This window comes from Choloepus didactylus, chromosome 20 (genome assembly GCF_015220235.1).
Source record: "Choloepus didactylus isolate mChoDid1 chromosome 20, mChoDid1.pri, whole genome shotgun sequence".
Taxonomy (NCBI): domain Eukaryota; kingdom Metazoa; phylum Chordata; class Mammalia; order Pilosa; family Megalonychidae; genus Choloepus; species Choloepus didactylus.
The window spans coordinates 4834398-4851066 of NC_051326.1; the positions used below are offsets into that span (position 1 = coordinate 4834398).

General features: G+C 48.0%; 1 protein-coding gene across 6 annotated transcripts in view; it reads right to left on the minus strand.

Moving 5' to 3' along the window:
- Nucleotides 1-16669, minus strand: part of CYRIA (CYFIP related Rac1 interactor A) — a 108430-nt gene that overhangs the window by 35986 nt on the left and 55775 nt on the right. The window lies entirely within an intron of this gene.

Consider the following 16669-nt stretch of genomic DNA (forward strand, 5'->3'; position numbering starts at 1 on the left):
TCCCAGGGGCTCCTCCTGGCCTGGATTTTCTGGACCCTGGAGCCGGAGCCTCTGGACAGGTCAAAGGCCCGGGAATCTGCCGAGTCAATGGCCATTTGACTGAGTATTTCATGAATCAGAAAAATGGAAAGGCATAATATTCAGAAAGTCATTCTCAATGAAACTGTGGCCTAGAAAGTTTCCAAGGGTGTGTTAAATCAAGAGATAAATACAACTTTGTTCCATATCTGTAGGTTTTTTTGTTTTTTTTCCAAAGGATAGGGAGAATGCAGTTATTATTAAACAGCAAAATTTCTATTGCTCTCAGCTCTAGAAGTTGCACTATCTTCTTGAGGAGACCAGCCGTGAATTCATTCATTCAACACACATTTGTAGGGCAGCAGCTGGATGCCAGGCTCCGTGCTCTCTGGAAAGCCTTCCTCTCACTGGGGCAGTGACTTCGCGTGACTCAGATACTTCAGTTAGTGAGGATCAAGTTGAAAAATCACTGGACAAGTAAAAGAGAACTACAGGGCTGCAGTTCCCTAGGCACCCGGCTTCTGGCCATCTGTTTATGGAGATATGAGGGGTCTTTAAGCTGCACCATCATAAGGAAGAAGTGATGGGATCAGAATGCCCTAAAGGATGACTCTGCATCTGAGACTACAGAGTGGGCAGTTCTCTGGGGTGCAGAGGTGGGATAATGTGGTGTCTGTAATTCTGAGACCAGATTACTGAAAAACCGTACTCATGCGCTTGCCAAGATGACCCTGTGACTCAGCATCACCCCTACGTGAAGCTAGAAAACCGCTTGGGGGGCCCTGTCGAGGCAGCTGCCTGACTGCACTCCCAGCGCTACTGTCCTACGAAAGCTGCTTCATCTCTCCAGACCTCAGTTTCCTCGTCTGTAAAATGAATTTTTGAAAATCAATTTATTGGGAGGATTAATGTGATAAAAATGCAACCTGCTTAGCCTAGCACTTCTAGGATGTCCTCAAAAAAATGCCACATGCTGTTACCTTTAGGAGGAGGAGGAGGAGGATGATGATGATATCATTATCATCATCATCATCATCAGTAGCTCCTAATGTCCTTCAGGTAAATATTTAGGATCACTCTATGGGGGAAGGAGGACTGATGAGGGAATAACAAGGAAAATCTTCATTCAATGTCAGGGAAAACTTTTTAACAATTGGAGTTGCCTCAATATTATGTGATTAATTTTGTGCAACAGTTGAGCTTCCTGTCACTGGTGGTGTTTAAATAGGGATATGTTATATCTGCATTTAACAAAGTTGGCAAGATGAGTTATGTGTTGGACAGAAGGTAGTACTAGGTACTTCTTGGATCTCTCCCACCTCGGGGTATAGGAATATTTGGACACACAGATACACACACACACACAGACAAACACCGTATTCCTTTCTTTCAAAAGAACCTTCCTTGTCCTTTTTGTCTTTCCTCCTTCCCCCTGCTGCCTTTATGCATATTTCCTTCTAAGATGTTTCGAGCAAAGCCCTGCATGAGGTAGGTTCTGACATATAAAAACACAGAGCCCACACAGCCCACCCCTGCTGCTGGGCAGCTTCACATCACCACCGACCCCTCGCTCTGCCCCGGGGTCCCTAGGAAAGAATCTGTTTCCAGCCTAATGAGCATTTTCATCTCATACCCAGAGGCGCTTTTTGTAGGAATATGATTCTATTTAGTAGCAGCCCCAACTTCCATACAAAATGCCTTAAAGGAAGTTAAATATGCTTAATATCTCCAGTTTTCTACTATTACTGCATCACAAGAGAACTGCATGGATTTAGCTTCTTCTTAAAATTCTGCCCTGTGCGTGATTTTACTGTCATAGTTCCTGGGTGGGAAATACATCAAGCCTTTAAAATTTGTTAACAGAATGAAGAGAACACATGTGGCAATGCCTCCGAACATTAGCTGCAGAATGCTCTCTCTCTCTACAAGGTCATTTGAGGTGATTGGCTGATCTGGTCAACTATTTTGGAACATGATTCTAACATTAACAAAGATCAATTACCAAGAATTCCTAGTGTTCTAGACATGGTGTCTGATTCCAAATAGGAATTGTCTGCAACAATGACTGTGGGGCATTATGTAGCATTAGGGGTCAAGCCTAGCCCCATTGAACCTAGAAAACGTGTTTCAAACGCAACACAAGCTTCATTCCTAAATAATTGCAGAAAGATTTCATCTCATCTCCAGGATGGCAAAAGGATGTGCTGCTTTCTGCCCCCTCCAAGGTCGTTAAGAATTCATGGGCATATATTCTGGCTCGAGAAGACCTATGAAGGGAGCTGACAACACACAACGGCACCAAGAGGAGTCCACAGTTGTTTTTCACCCGACCAGCACCGCACGTGGAATCCACCCTTCAGCCACAGCCACGGAGATGTCCACCTCTTCAGACATCCCCGAAGCGAACTCAAAACACATTGCTATGCTCCACATTACTAGTGAGATGGCTTAAAGATATACAGATTTTTAAAAATACCTTATCTTGTTCAACAAACAAATTTAAGATAGTTTATTATGCACGATTAGAGCATGCAAATATTTAAATAATGAAAGTTGGGGGAAGAGAAGAAGAAAAGCAGAATGAACAGTAAGATGAAGGCAGAGATGCACATAGGGCATGAACCCCAGGCCACACAGCAGAGGCTCTTCCCGTTCCCCGGAGACGGCTGATCAAGCTGGATCCCGGCTTCCGACAAACACCAAAGCAAAGGAGCAAAAACAGCCCCTGACCAGACTCAGAGCTCAGAAAACAAAAGCAAACAGGTTACAATGGAGAAGTAAAGCTTCTCTTGATAACCAGGAAAAGAAAAAGTGATCTTGGCTCTGAGATAGTCAAGGTGAAGAGAAAGCTCCTCCAGCTGACCACGTGGGGCTGCAGCACTGGGAAGTCAGGAGTGCTCCTGCTGAGCCTCAGTGCTCCATGCGGCAGAGGGGCCCGGTTGGCAGTCCATGGGTGTGTGCCAGCCCACAGGTGTGCTCCAGTCCACGGGCATGCCCCAGCCCATGGCTGTGCTCCAGAAAGCCAGGGATCTGGTTTGCACGTTCTGGGAGACTCCATGGCTACAATCCTGATGTGACCTGCTGCTGGGTATGCCCCAGTGCAAGGCAGCTACTGGCCCCTCCCTTACATCGGGCGGAACACGGCAACCCAGCAGGGGTTCTGAGCCCCCAGGGCAACCTTGGCCTGACGCCCTCAAAGCGCTGATGGAGTGAGAAGCTGCTGTGCAATTCCAGGGGGTATGAAAGGTCTCTCCAACAACAAAGGAGAAGGAGATCCACGTGCAGAAGGAAAGTGAGGCAAAAAGTAGAGACACACAAATACCAAGATATAAGAATGAGGATTCCCAAGTTAGAATGGTAAGAGGTATTCTAGGCCTAAAATGGTTCAAGTAACAATTTGTAGAGCAGGTTTATTATTTAAAACTAGTATCTTATCTGTATTATAAAGCTTAGGCTTACTTTAAACACACACACATACAACAGTGACTCCCCTGTCATCTTCAGAGATCGATCTGAAAGGACAAGTCCTTCTCCTACAATGGTGTGGCTGCCTGTGCCGACATCTAAGTGCATCCCCGACAGGAGGATACGGTAGGGGTGGAGCAGGGAAGACGGCACCAGGTCTCCTCTCCAGATGAGGATGCGGGGCAGGAAGCATGTGCTGGATGAGTGCCCCTGAGGGGTGGGGCCCTGCAGAGAGAGCCCCTGACCACCTTACTGGGAAAGTTTCCTGCTTCGGTGAATGGCATTGGAAGGGGGTATTCCTTTCACCACTGCCACTCCAGATGGCCGTTTGCTCTGACAAACATCGTTCTTCCCCCATGAGTGGCTCTCCCAGGACACTGGCTGCTTCTCCACCAAGGTGAAGAGGTAGGAGCATCTGGGTTACTGGGCACCAGCAGGATGGGCCTGATTTCCCACGACACTGCAAGCTGGGACTCAGCCATAACAATGAAGACACAGCCTGGAGGATCCCAAGTACAGAGGAGGCCAAAAGAACAATATGGCCAAGTGATGTTCTCAGAGGATTTATATAGTGTATGTAGTAGATGGACGAGATCCCAGAGAAGAGAGTTTTAAGAGCTGGACAAACATCAGGCACCCCCCACTGTTCCGGCGAATGTCACTTCGCTGTGAGTCTTGGGCTCCTCGTCTGCACCGTAGTCATACAATGACGTCCCCTGCCCAGGACACTGTGAGGACTGAAGATGAGTGGACAAGCACTGTCAACACGTAAAACACTGTGCAAATACTAGCATTAATTATTCAACATTACAGCCCATTTTACGGTTTAAGACAATCAGGGAATCAAAGAAATGCACATAAAATCCCCAGAATCATATAATTTGCCTTTTTATTTATCGTTCAGGTCCTGTCTCCTAAGATCCATGATCCTTGGTGCACATGCCCTTCACACCAAGTTACCACCAGGTACATGCTCGTAGGTGTCGATGGCCAGCAGGAGAGGAGAGATTTCCAGGTGCCATGCACAGTATTTTAGATACACTTTCTGATTTCACCCTCAAAATATATGAAGGAGGAAGACATATTTCAGGGATTAGAAAATTTAGGCTTATGAAAATCAAGGGTAGAAGCTGACTGAAAAATCTAAATCCTTATTAAAGAAAACTATCCTTTTAAAATAAAACCTAAAGTAAGATTCATATAGGTGTGTGATCATTAGATGGTTATCTATTAGCTAATGATTAGAAGCTTGGGTCTTCAAATACCTATATATAGACTAGGTCTCATTTTTCAAGTGAAAATTCTAAGCATAAACAAATGTTTTTAAATATATGAATAGTGAGGATACCTTTAGTAAATGCTTGAAAAATTAAACAAGAGTTGCATCTATGTTTACCACATTTCATAAACACAGCATAAATTCCAAGGAAAATACAAATATCAAAAGAAGAAAACCCCACCTAAATGGCCCCTGGAACACCCTATTACAAAGGAATGAAATGCCAAAGGACAAAGGATTGTCATGTGTTCAGCAGCGAACCAAAGAAGATGCGTTTGAACTTACCGCCTGCTCTGGTCCCAGGAAACCTGATTTATGAGTGAGTCACCTTCCTGAGCACTGGATCTCTTGGTGACCAAGACCTATCTTTAAAAAAAAAGGGGAAAGCACCCCCTACCAAATGGAAAAGGCACTCTGAGACCAGTTTGTTGGCAAATGTCTTCTCCTTTTGTCTTCTATAATTTAAAACCATTAAATTAAAAACCATGCTTTTAATATCTACCTTGAGAGAATTAATCAACCATTTACAACACCCTCAATAAACAGGGGAGGTGACGCTGAGGGAACGTCTCAAAGACGGAACGCGTGGCCTCTGTGCTCAGGTGATACAAACTCTTTTTAGAGAGAGAAGACAAATTTAAATGGAAGAATTTAAGAATGTAACGTACCTGAAAGCACATAACAAAGTTCTAATAAATGGCAAGTGCTCAAAAATGTTAGCCGAATGTGAAAATGACAGTACCAAACAGGGATTATAATAATAATAATTATTATTATATGAGAGACGAGAACGTGGACATTTCTGAGAGCCCACGGGGTGCCTGTGCTATATCTGGAGCTCTCGCACATGTTATTTAATTCAAACCTTCCAGCAGCCCTTCAGGTAGCTATAACTACCTTCATGCTGACTTGAAGAAACAGAGGCTCTGAACGGTTAAGGAACATTCCCAGGATCTCAAGCTAATAAAGAACCAGGTCTCGTTTGGCTTTGATAGTCTGTGAATTCAAAGCCTCGGCTCTTTCCTGCAGGAGAGAAGTGGGGCTCCTGACCTCTGGGAGGTCCTTGGGCTCCCGAGCCACGTGCCCCGAGGGCACCTGCAGAACACTGCCTGGATGTGCTTGTTCCCTGGGGACAGGCTCCGCAGCCTCCCCCAGTCCCCAGGGGCCTGAACGGGGAGGAGGCCGCTCTCAGGGGCTCCGAGGAGAGAGGAAAGTAGAGGAGCGAAGGCCCCAGGGAAGGCTGCTCTTTAGAGGGAGCAAGCTGCCAGCGGGACACGACAGGTGCTGGGAACCGAGGCTGCGAGGAGCCTTCACCTGGGGGAAGACCGGGAGAGCAAACGGGACAGAAGACTCGAGTTGGGCGACCTGTCGGGTCTTCCCCAAAACAAATGGGTCCTTTCCATTTCTTCCCTAAATAGTCTAGAAAAAGAGTGTTCCTCAGACTACTTCAGGAGGGCCAGTAGAGCGACTAAAGCCTGTTTCCGAGCCCCTGCCCAGGGAGAAACGCACCTCGTGGGGTGACAGATTGGGATACACCCACAGTATTTTACAGATCACTCTGGGCTCAAAACCACCTCCACGGGCAGTGGCTATAGAGCAAAACAGGGATGCTCTCAGGGAAATACTCTCCTGGAAATAGTTCTCTGGTAACATTTCCAGTTTTGAAAAAGAGGGGAGAATTATTTTTTAAAAATTGATTTATCTCTATATATGAATCTTCTTTGGAACTGTTTTTGTTGGAAGAAAATAATGAAATGATCACACTAGCTGTATTCCCAGGGTATAAACCAAAAAAATCAACCAGGGCTTTTTTTTTTTTAATGTCATCGTACTTTATGAGGAAATTTATTTGTTTTCTATAAATAAGACAACAAAGGACTGAGGCCCGGGGTGCAGGGCAAGGCAAACAGTGACCTTTGCGTGCATGTGCCAAAATTTCGTTTCTTAATTTTTGTGATTTGAGAGCAAGTGCTTTTAGAAGATTCCATTATTAGCTATGACTATTCCAAAGGAAAGTTCCTAAGCCAATACCTCTTCTTATCAATAAAGGTCAGGAACGGAGAAAAATAAATAAACAAAGTAGTGACTCTACGAGGGTTTCATTTTATAGACTGTTTTGTAAGGTCTGGGTTGATGAACGCGCAAGGCCTCCATCGGGGCGGTCGGTGCTGCTGGCACTTCGCATGAGCCGATACCTTCCCCGGTACCCGTGGTGCAAAAACTTCAAGGAATCCAAGACACACATTCTCTATCTACAACTCAGTCACGTGGAGATGAAGATGACCTGGCAGATCCACATACTTTTTGGCAACACAGTTAGCACAGAAACCCCAGACGGTTCATGGATACGGTGATGGCTTACATTTATGTGGCGCCACGTCTTTGTCAAAGTCACGTCTGGCTGCATTTATCCTCAGCAGGAGACTGTGTCAAAGGTAGGGCAGATGTTATGACCCCTGTTTATAGGGTAAGTGTCCTTCCCAAAGTCTTCCAGAAGGATCCTGGACTTCCTGCTTGGGATCCCACTGAATTCCCAAATTTCATCATTTCAAACCTCTTATTTTACAAAGAAGGACTTGCCTAAGAATCCACAGCACATTCTGGGCAAAGAAGCCAGGAGATGTCCTGGCTCTCGATCGCATGCTCTATTCACCAGCACAAATTGTCAAGGGGACCTCAAATCCATTCTCTAAGACATAAAAGTATAAGGCTCAGTGTACTGCTGTCAGAAGACTTCTGCTCCACTTTGTAGGGTCTTGCCAGAGCTTGCCGGACTCAGAAGGCTCATTGCTAACCAACAAGGACATCCCTGCTTGTGGCTGAGGCCAGCTATGTGCACTTCTCTCCACCCCACCTCTATCACCCTAATTCAGATCCTCCCCATGTGTCCTCCTGAGTCCAGCCTTGTCTCCTCCCATTTACTTCCACCCCCTGGCAGAGCCATCTTTGTGAATGCAAATCAGATTACGTTACTTCCTTGCTTAGCATGCTTCCGTGGCTCCCACCCAGAGCCTGCAGGATAAAATCCACCCAGCTGCGGAGAGAGCCTGCCCTCTGACCCTACCCTCCAGCCCCATGCACCACCTGCGTTCTCTGAAGGACCTCACTCTTCCTTCCACCGCCTCAGAAGCACATGTTGCTACTTCTGCTTAAAAGCAGACTGACAACTCTCATTTTTTAATATGGAAGACAGAGTGATGAGAGCATTTCACGTACTGTCGTATTTTAATGTCCACAACCACCATATAAAGCGGGAACTGTGCTTATCCCGATTTTGGAGAAGAAACCGTCTTACATCTGGGCTGTAGGCACTGACTCTGGTAACTGCCTCCCCGGCAATCCTTGTCAAGTCTTAGTGTGGAAATCAGGTACCCTGGCAGGACGCCCGGCTCTTGCCTGCCCTTCCACGCCACCCCCAGCTAAACACCACCTGCTCCCCCGAGAGAGCCGGTCTCTCCCCTTGGCAGGCTGAGCTTACCGCGTGAAGGGCGTCTCAGAGCGCACGGGGATCATAAGCCTGTTCATGGCCTCTCTGGACGTCAGGTTTTCCTGGGCAGGGCTGTTTTTACACCTCATTACATTCCCAGCGTTAACCACAGGGTCTGGCACGAAGTAAGTGCTGGGAAAGAAATCCCTGAGATGAGTCTGTCCGCGGTTCCCAAGCATCAGTCGGTCCAAGGCAAAATGAGGAAAACTGATGCTATGTCACGAGCATTTCAGAGAGGTATTCAAGTGCGTTTGTTTTTATTTATTTTAAAAAATGATGGTGGTAGTTGCATCCTACATACCCCAAGTTTATTTCAATGTTTACCGGTTTAAGAAATCCAAAAGTCTAGAAACTACCACCCTAGTTGGTGACTTGCCGAGCTCGGGAGCAGAGCCACACCTGGTCTCATGTCCCAGGCCAGTGCCCTCAGCTGCCCCTTGCTTCGGGGCTTCCTTAGTTCTCCTCCAAGTCTGACCTCCTAACTGCGATGGTGCCCCTAGAGATCCCCCAGGAGAATGGGTGAAGGCAGGCCAGCTGTGGCTCGGGAAAAGTTTCTGGGGACTAGATGAGATTTCAGGAGGGCTATTAGAACAACCTGATCAACAATGTCCAGAATTGCAAAACTCCTGAGGGGCAGCCAAACAGCTGGGAGCTGCTCTCGGCCACCCCCTGCCCCAGGCCCCAGACGTGAGATTCACCCAGCCAAAGATGCTCATAGGCACTTCCTTCTGGAACCCCGGAACCCCCGTGCCTAGCATCCATGTTGCTTGATTATTTTGAATTCCACGTTTTCGCTTTATAAACAAAACACAATACCAACTTCCAATTAACCATCAGTCTATAATATGTCAGATGCAAAACAGCTGGCATTAAAAAAATACTGCCCAACTAAAGTAAAGGTACATTTCTAAAATGACATAAGCAGCTGTTTTGTCTGGGGGTGGCGGCAGCGGGTGGAATGAAGTACGGTAGTTCAGCTAATAAATTCCGGGAGCCTGGATTTGCTAAACCTGGTGAGCAGCGTTAGAGAGCTGGGCTGGGCTGCACATCCCTTCCCCGCCCGCCCCTTCTGCAATGAAGTCATGAGGTTTTCTGTTCCACGGCCGAATGGGTGGCCAAGAATCCAACAGAGGTTTTCATTCCAAGACGAAGGAGGAAAACTGAAGTGCAGTGAGTCTATTAAGCACTTTCATCTGACAATAAAAATGAGTTAATGGCTAAAATGTGTTTTCGAAACGTTTTAACACCACAAGTAATGGCACTCAAATGGGAAAACGTCTTGAATGCTCTCACTGATCATCAATAGCATGGTGCCCCTCAAAAGGGCTTGGCACCCCATGCAATACAAGCTGCTGGAGTCCAGTCGTAAGGCAATCATGGGAATTCTCAAAAAAAAATAACAAAAGACCATTATGGAATTGAACAATTAAGTGCAGGTTTAAAATAGCCCTTTTGACATCTGAGTTCAGTTCCTCTAAAATAGTCTATTACCTCATCATAGCGAATTTTTCCCATAAACATCAATATTACAGCAACAAAATGTCTCCAAGAAGTGAGTGCAAAATTAGACTCTTTTCTGAAGGAAAGAAAGCCAATGTGTTCCCCAATTTCCAATGTCAGTGAGTATGGGAGCAATCAGACTGCGGCTCAGCTTTGGCTCTGGCTGCCACCTCCCACCCCCCTGTGGGAAGTCATTAGTGAATTTGTTCCCTTTCACGTGTGAAATCAAGAACAAGGTCATGAGGAAACAGCTCCGTGAGCCTACCCCTCACTCGCAAGGAGGGCTGCCAGTCTCGGCCCACCCAGGCCAGAGCGGGCGAGTTTACAGGGAGAGCGGCCAGGGACCCGAGAAGCAGCCCTGGACGTGCCTTTGGCCTGAGGCGTCATGCTGGGCACGACTGTTCACCTGTCTCAGATGCCTCAACTTCACAGTCTATAAAATGAAAGGCAACACCGAGAAGTTCCCCAAATCTGGGGTTCTTCTCACAGGCAGTGACTTAAGTGTCGACTGTCAGTTCTCATGGCTTACAAACCACCTTTCTCCAGAGTTCCTTATCAGGCAACTAAGCAAAGAGCTCCTCTTCTTCAGCTGGAGGCTGCAGAGGCTTGCCACATGCCCTTCGGATCAAACCCTCCTCCCTTCTGCGCTCTTCTCCCCTCTCCGGATGGCCCTTCTTAAATTCAGCTTTCTCCATCCGACCTTCAAACATTGGTCTCCAGGTTTCTCATTCTCCCAAGTGAGACTGTCCTGACTGATTTTAACCAAGAGGCAGACAACTGGTCAACCTCTCCCCCCAAATTAGACCACCTCCTCAGCAGCAGGCCCATAAATCTAACCATAGCATTTAGGGAGGAGCATAATCCCCTCACCTTTTGCCCCCCAAGCACCCTCCTTCTACCTAATTCAGTGAAAGACATCATCATCAACATCCATCTAATTAGATAAGCCAGAAACCTGTGCAGCATCCGAGATTTCTCCATCTACTGTACCCCTTAGATCCAACTTTCATCAAACTTTCCACATCTTGTGGTGCTGTTCTCTTCTCCATGTCCTTCTCCTCACTGCAATCTCTTCTTATCACCTCCAGTCGGTGGCTGCACCTTTCTCTCTCCTCCCACCAATCCAACACCTGACATCCCCCCACCCCAAAAACTCACCCATCTCTGAACACGTGACAGGAAATGCCACATGCAAAATGAACGCTAGTGCATTAAATCTCTTCCTTGTATGTTATCTTACAATATAACTTAAAACAACATCAGCAGGCTTTCTCCTGTCTCTGCCTGGCTTTCACATCTGGGCTTCGCGTTTCTCTGCCAGGTGATGAAATACGACCTAACAGTTCAAGGTAACGAGAGGATCTGCACCACTGAAAGGAGCCCTTCTGTGAAGTAAGAGCCCCCAAAGAATTCAAACAGCCCCAGTGCCAGGAATCGACTTGATTTGTAGGTCCAGGGTTCATACGCGGAGTTTTCTGAAACTGGGACTTGCCTGTGTTCCGAAGGTGGCTCTGCAATTTCCACACCAGAGCAGGGGAGGAATTAGTTCCAAGGTCAAATTTATTTTGGGGGGAGTGGAGGGTGTCAAAAAGGATTTAAGAACAAAGATGGCTAACAAAGCCATTTCACACAGTGAAAGCCTGAAGAACCTGAGGCCCAGGGGTCTCGGCATGCACCGTTAAACTTCCAGTAAAAGCACCGTCCAAAGGGCCACAGCCTGACTTCGTGATCTCCTCAGAGGCAGCAGGGCTCTGCCTTTGCTTCCAAAGGGAAGAACAACAGTCCTGATTCCCAAATGGTCTTCACTGCAAAAAACCACCATGACTTTATAAATGAAATCCCTGGCTTGAATGCTGTTCTAGTTTGCTAATGCTACAGAATGCAAAACACCAGAGACAGATTGGCTTTTATAAAAAGGGGGTTTATTTGGCTAAACAGTTACAGTCTTAAGGCCATAAAGTGTCCAAGGTAACACATCAGTAATCAGGTACCTTCACTGGAGAATGGCCAATGGCATCCGGAAAACGTCTGTTAGCTGGGAAGGCATGTGGCTGGCTTCTGCTCCAAAGTTCTGGTTTCCAAATGGCTTTCTCCCAGGATGTTCCTCTCTAGCAAGCTTGCTCCTCTTCAAAACGTCACTCACAGCTGCACTGAGTTCCTTCTCTTTGAGTCACCTCATTTATATGGTTCCACTGATCAAGTCCCACCCTGAATGGGTGAGGCCATGCCTCCATGGGAATATCTCATCAGAGTCATCACCCACAGCTGGGTGGGGCACATTCCAAGCAAATCTAATCAGCACCAAAACGTCTGCCCCACAAGACTACATCAAAGATAATGGCGTTTGGGGGACACAATACATTCAAACTGGCACAAACGCCAAGTAGATGGCAGAGACCATCATTCCGAGCCTGGGACGGAGAAGTGGACGAAGTGAGCGTTTGCAGAGTGTGCAGGTGAGAAGGGCTTTCTGGGACAGATGCCACAAGGGCAGGTCCGCGGGTGGAGCCAGCCGGGTAGGACAAAGGCATGTTCTAATAGAAACGCTTTCCACGTGGGCTGTCAAAAAATAGTGGGTCCGATTTTTTCCATGGTCTTCAGGGCCATAAGACCTGCCCCCAGTCTCTCTTTTGAGATCCAATTCCTCTTGTGGCGCTCCTCCAAGCACTGCTTAGTTGCACCAGAATATTCTCAGTGGGCCAAGGAGCCTGCCTTACTCTTGCTTCTTGCTTTTTGCTGACGCTGTTTGCTTTCCCTGGAACAGCCTTTCCTTCTTCTCTAAGGATGTTCTGTCTGTCCTCCAGGGCCCAAGCCAAACAGCATCTCCCCTTGCCCCAGAAAATCCCTCCCAACTCCCAAGCAGAAGTGACGGATGAGTTACTGGGAATTCTTCCAGGGGCTACGCCGTATCCATGTGCATTGTGTTGCCCATCAGTGGCTCGTCCCCACTTGTCCACACCCAAGTATCAAGCAGAGGACATGTAGGAGGGGCACTCTTCCTACGGTCCCCAAATGCATCGGAAGTGTTAAAAGTCAGCACACGGCAACGCAACAGAGATGTCACCTGCAAGCCAGCTGAGCAGAGAGCCAACAGGCCAGAAAAAATAAACATTTTCAAAAATACAAATATTTCTGGTTGTTTGACGTTATTTTAGGATCACAAACTACTTTGAGAGATGAAAATCAGCCTTCTTCTCAGAAAGATGCACACACATAGAGCCACATACTTTCCTGTACGGTTCCTGGAGGCTCAGTAAACCCATTGAAGCCTGGGAAAGGAGAGTCATCATCTATTTTAAATCACAAATTTCAGTTTAGAGACAGCCAAGCAGAAGGAGGACGGCGTTTCCCAGTGTGTGGCCCACAGACCAAGTCTCTCTAGAAATGACAGAGGACCATTTAATGGAAATGGCGCGGGTTCTGGAGACACAGGGATCCCGGACAAGTCACTCTACCCGCCCTCATTTGATTCCCAGCCCTCACTCCGCAGAGCTGTTGGTAAGCAAGGTGTGCAGGCAGGCTCCCTGGCGCATACCTGTCATGAAGCAGGCCGTGACCACAGACACCGGTTATCCACCCCTCCTGGGCTGCAGTGAAAGAACTGCAACCCCAACGCCAGCAAGCCACTTCCCTTTTCGTAATAAATTCTGCACCGTTGCTTTGGAGAGAGGGAAGAGAGCAGACACGGACCACCACCTCGGCCAAGAGGTAGAGCGGGTGCTGGGCGGCTGCCGGGGTGGAGCCGGTGCTGGGCGGCTGCAGGGGGCTCATTCACCGGCCACTGGCCATAAAGGGCCCATTTAGGACACACGCAGGTCACTCCCTCCGCAGGACGAGGCACCCGAGCCCCACAATCCAATGAAAACAGAGCACTGTGGGTGATGCGGGTGCAGCCAAGGGCACACACTGCGGACATTGTGAGGCTGTTTGCACAACCCCGCGGTGCTCCTCGCGGATTTCCTGTCGAGGAGACGTTTAGCTCTCACAAGCCCACAGCAGACATTTGCTCATTCAACATGGCTCTGGGCCGCGCTGCGGAAAGCCACGCGCACACTGGCCTCTGCTGGCCGCGCCTGGAACTGCAGGCCAGGGGTGCCAGCTCGGCCGCTGGCTCCCAGCCGTTCTCGAGGAGTGCAGGGAAATCAGCCTGAGCTCCCAGCTCTGCAAAGCCTGCGTGTCAATCTCAGCGGTAACCACAGCACCTTGGAGGGCATCTCACCCCTCGGACCTTGGTTATCTACACGGCCTCCACACAGCTCACCTGTCCGTGGCAGGGTCACCCATGAGCAGATGCTGCCAACCTGCTCCGCCTGCCTCCAGATCAGGGGGGTGGGAGCTGCCACTGGACTTCTGGAGTGAGGAAAGGAAAGGGACAAGAGCCTCTCAGCAACCGCTGGAGATGGCAGCCAGCATTCCAGCAGAACTGTGACCCATCTTCCCGATGGTACTGGTGCCTGCTCTAGCTCTTCCCAGGCAGCTCTCCCTTGCTTTACACCTGGGTGGTCCCTGAGTCCTGGGAGTTGGCATGGCCAGGTATCCCTACCTGGACCACTGCACTTGGCATTGGGACAGGCTAACCATGGGATGGGCTGGCAGAAATTCTCAGCTAACGTGTCGTTTTCAAAACAGAGGAAAGGCCACTCCACTGATCCTGCGATCTGGTGAACTTTGGAGTCAGGAAGACATGGGTTTGGATCTCAGCTCAGCCATTTATTAGCTGGGTGGCCTTAACCAATGTAGCTAACAACCTTTATTGATCCTCCCTAAGCCTGACTTTAATCATGAATAAGAAAGGATTTTTCTATAAAAAATGGGCCAACATATGTAGCCTTTGCCTGCCACATAAATGGTAGTTGAATAATCACCATGACTAATGCTATTCCACCCACGTTCTCAGTTCCACCCCCCGACCTCCTTCCCCCACAGCTACAACCATCTATGAGGGCTTTAAGAGCCGTCCTACAGCGTGCATGTTGATGATCTCCTAATTTAAAACTCACTTTGCCCCTCTTCCTCGAACTCCAGATTCATATGCAGCTGACTACTGATTTCTAACGGGCACACCCAAAACTGAAGTCTTGGTTTCTCCCCTCGAGATCTACCTGTTCCTGTCTTCTCCACCTTAGGAAACAAGTAAATGGCAACACTTAAGTTTTCAGAGGCTCAGTCCAAAAATACTGATGTCCTCCTTGACCTCTCTCTTCCTCTCTCCCTTAGCCAAGCTCTACTTTCAGCTCTACTCTTAGGAGGTATCATGAATTCAACCATTTCTCACACCCTCCATCACCACTACCCTTGACCAAGGCACAAGTCACCGTCTTCTCTCACCCTAAGCATCATCTAGCTCCTACACAGATTCCCTGGTTCCACGTTTGCCCACCCTCCCACCACCCAGTCAGTTCCCCATCCAGCAGCTAGAGGGATGCTTTGAAAGTAGGATCATGCATTCCACTGCTTAGATCCCTTCAAGGACCTCCCCTTTCACTCAGCAAAATCCAAGGTCTTTATCGCAGTCAGCACTGGCCTACATTCAGCTCCAAGGACTCCTTCCTCCTTCTCTCTGCTCCAGCTACCCCAGCGTCTTCCCTATTTCTTGAATTTGTCACTTGTTTCTGCCATAAGGCCTTTGCACTTGCAAGTTTCTCAGCCTGGAAGGCTTTCTGCATGGGTTTTCTTTTGGTCTCTGTTCAGATTTTACTCCCAAGTTGAGCCCAACTTATACAAATAGTACCCCATCCCCATATTGCTGTCCTTATTTTTCTTTTTAAGAGATATTTCCACTCGACATATGTATTTCCAACTCCTAGAAATGGCCTGACACGTAACAGGAACTTCATATGTGTATGTTGAATGAATGAAGACAACACCCACGATCCCCTTGTAGCTTCTCCTTTTTAAACAAAACATCAAGTTTCTTCTTCCAAATCACATGAAAGGGGAGATTCTCAGGTCATTCTGCTGTTCAGTCACTGTCTTGCAGACACACCCTCACTGGTTGAGGCACCCAGTACTGCAGAGTATCCAGAACCTTCTCCACACCTCCACGCACGGCCTGACCAACAGGACTCTGCCCTCCTTTCCTCAACACCACCTTCCTTGATGCCACCAAGCTGGAATGGAGGAATTTGGGCAGAACCAGCTTACGGCCAATAGGTGGTGATTTACAGTCAACCAAACAGGAAACTGCCTATGGAACTGGGTGAAATACTAGCTGCCATGCAGTGCGCATACGTTCTGTGCTAGGTATCACACTAAATACTTGACATACACTGTCTCATTTAATCCACAGTATAACCGCACGGGGAAGCACTACCATTACGCCCGTTTTACAGATGACAACACTAAACCCAGTTGAGTCCCCCGAGGTCACTGGGGTAATCACCAGCAGAACTGGGATTGGCATACGGGACCTGGAAACTCACACTAAGTCACTCTGTTACCCACCTGTCTGACACTCCACAGCTATTCCCAGATGTTTCTGAGAAATGGAAAGTGGCTTAAGTCATGGCGTGTGGCCCCTGGTCAGCACAGGAGGGTGGGGTTGCAGATCCCACACCCAAGGAACTATCAACTATCGCGAGGGCGATAAATCGTGAGCAAATCGGTGCAGGCTGGGGATGACAGAGAACACTTCCGGGGGGGGGCAGAGGAGGGACTGGGCTTTCTGAAGTAACAGGAAGAGCATTTGGATAAGAACGGGGAGAGGACATGCATGACCAATAAGCATGGCTTTTATAAGGGATGGAGCAAAACAATGAATTAGAAGGCAAAGGAAAACTGCTGAGGACTGATTATATAGGATTAAATGGGAGCTTTACTGAGCAGAAATCTAGCTTGGGCCTCTACTGTTCCAATGGTCTGAAGGCCATGATAGAACCCTGGGCCTGAAGGACAAAGAAGATGCACCAGGGACTGAAACG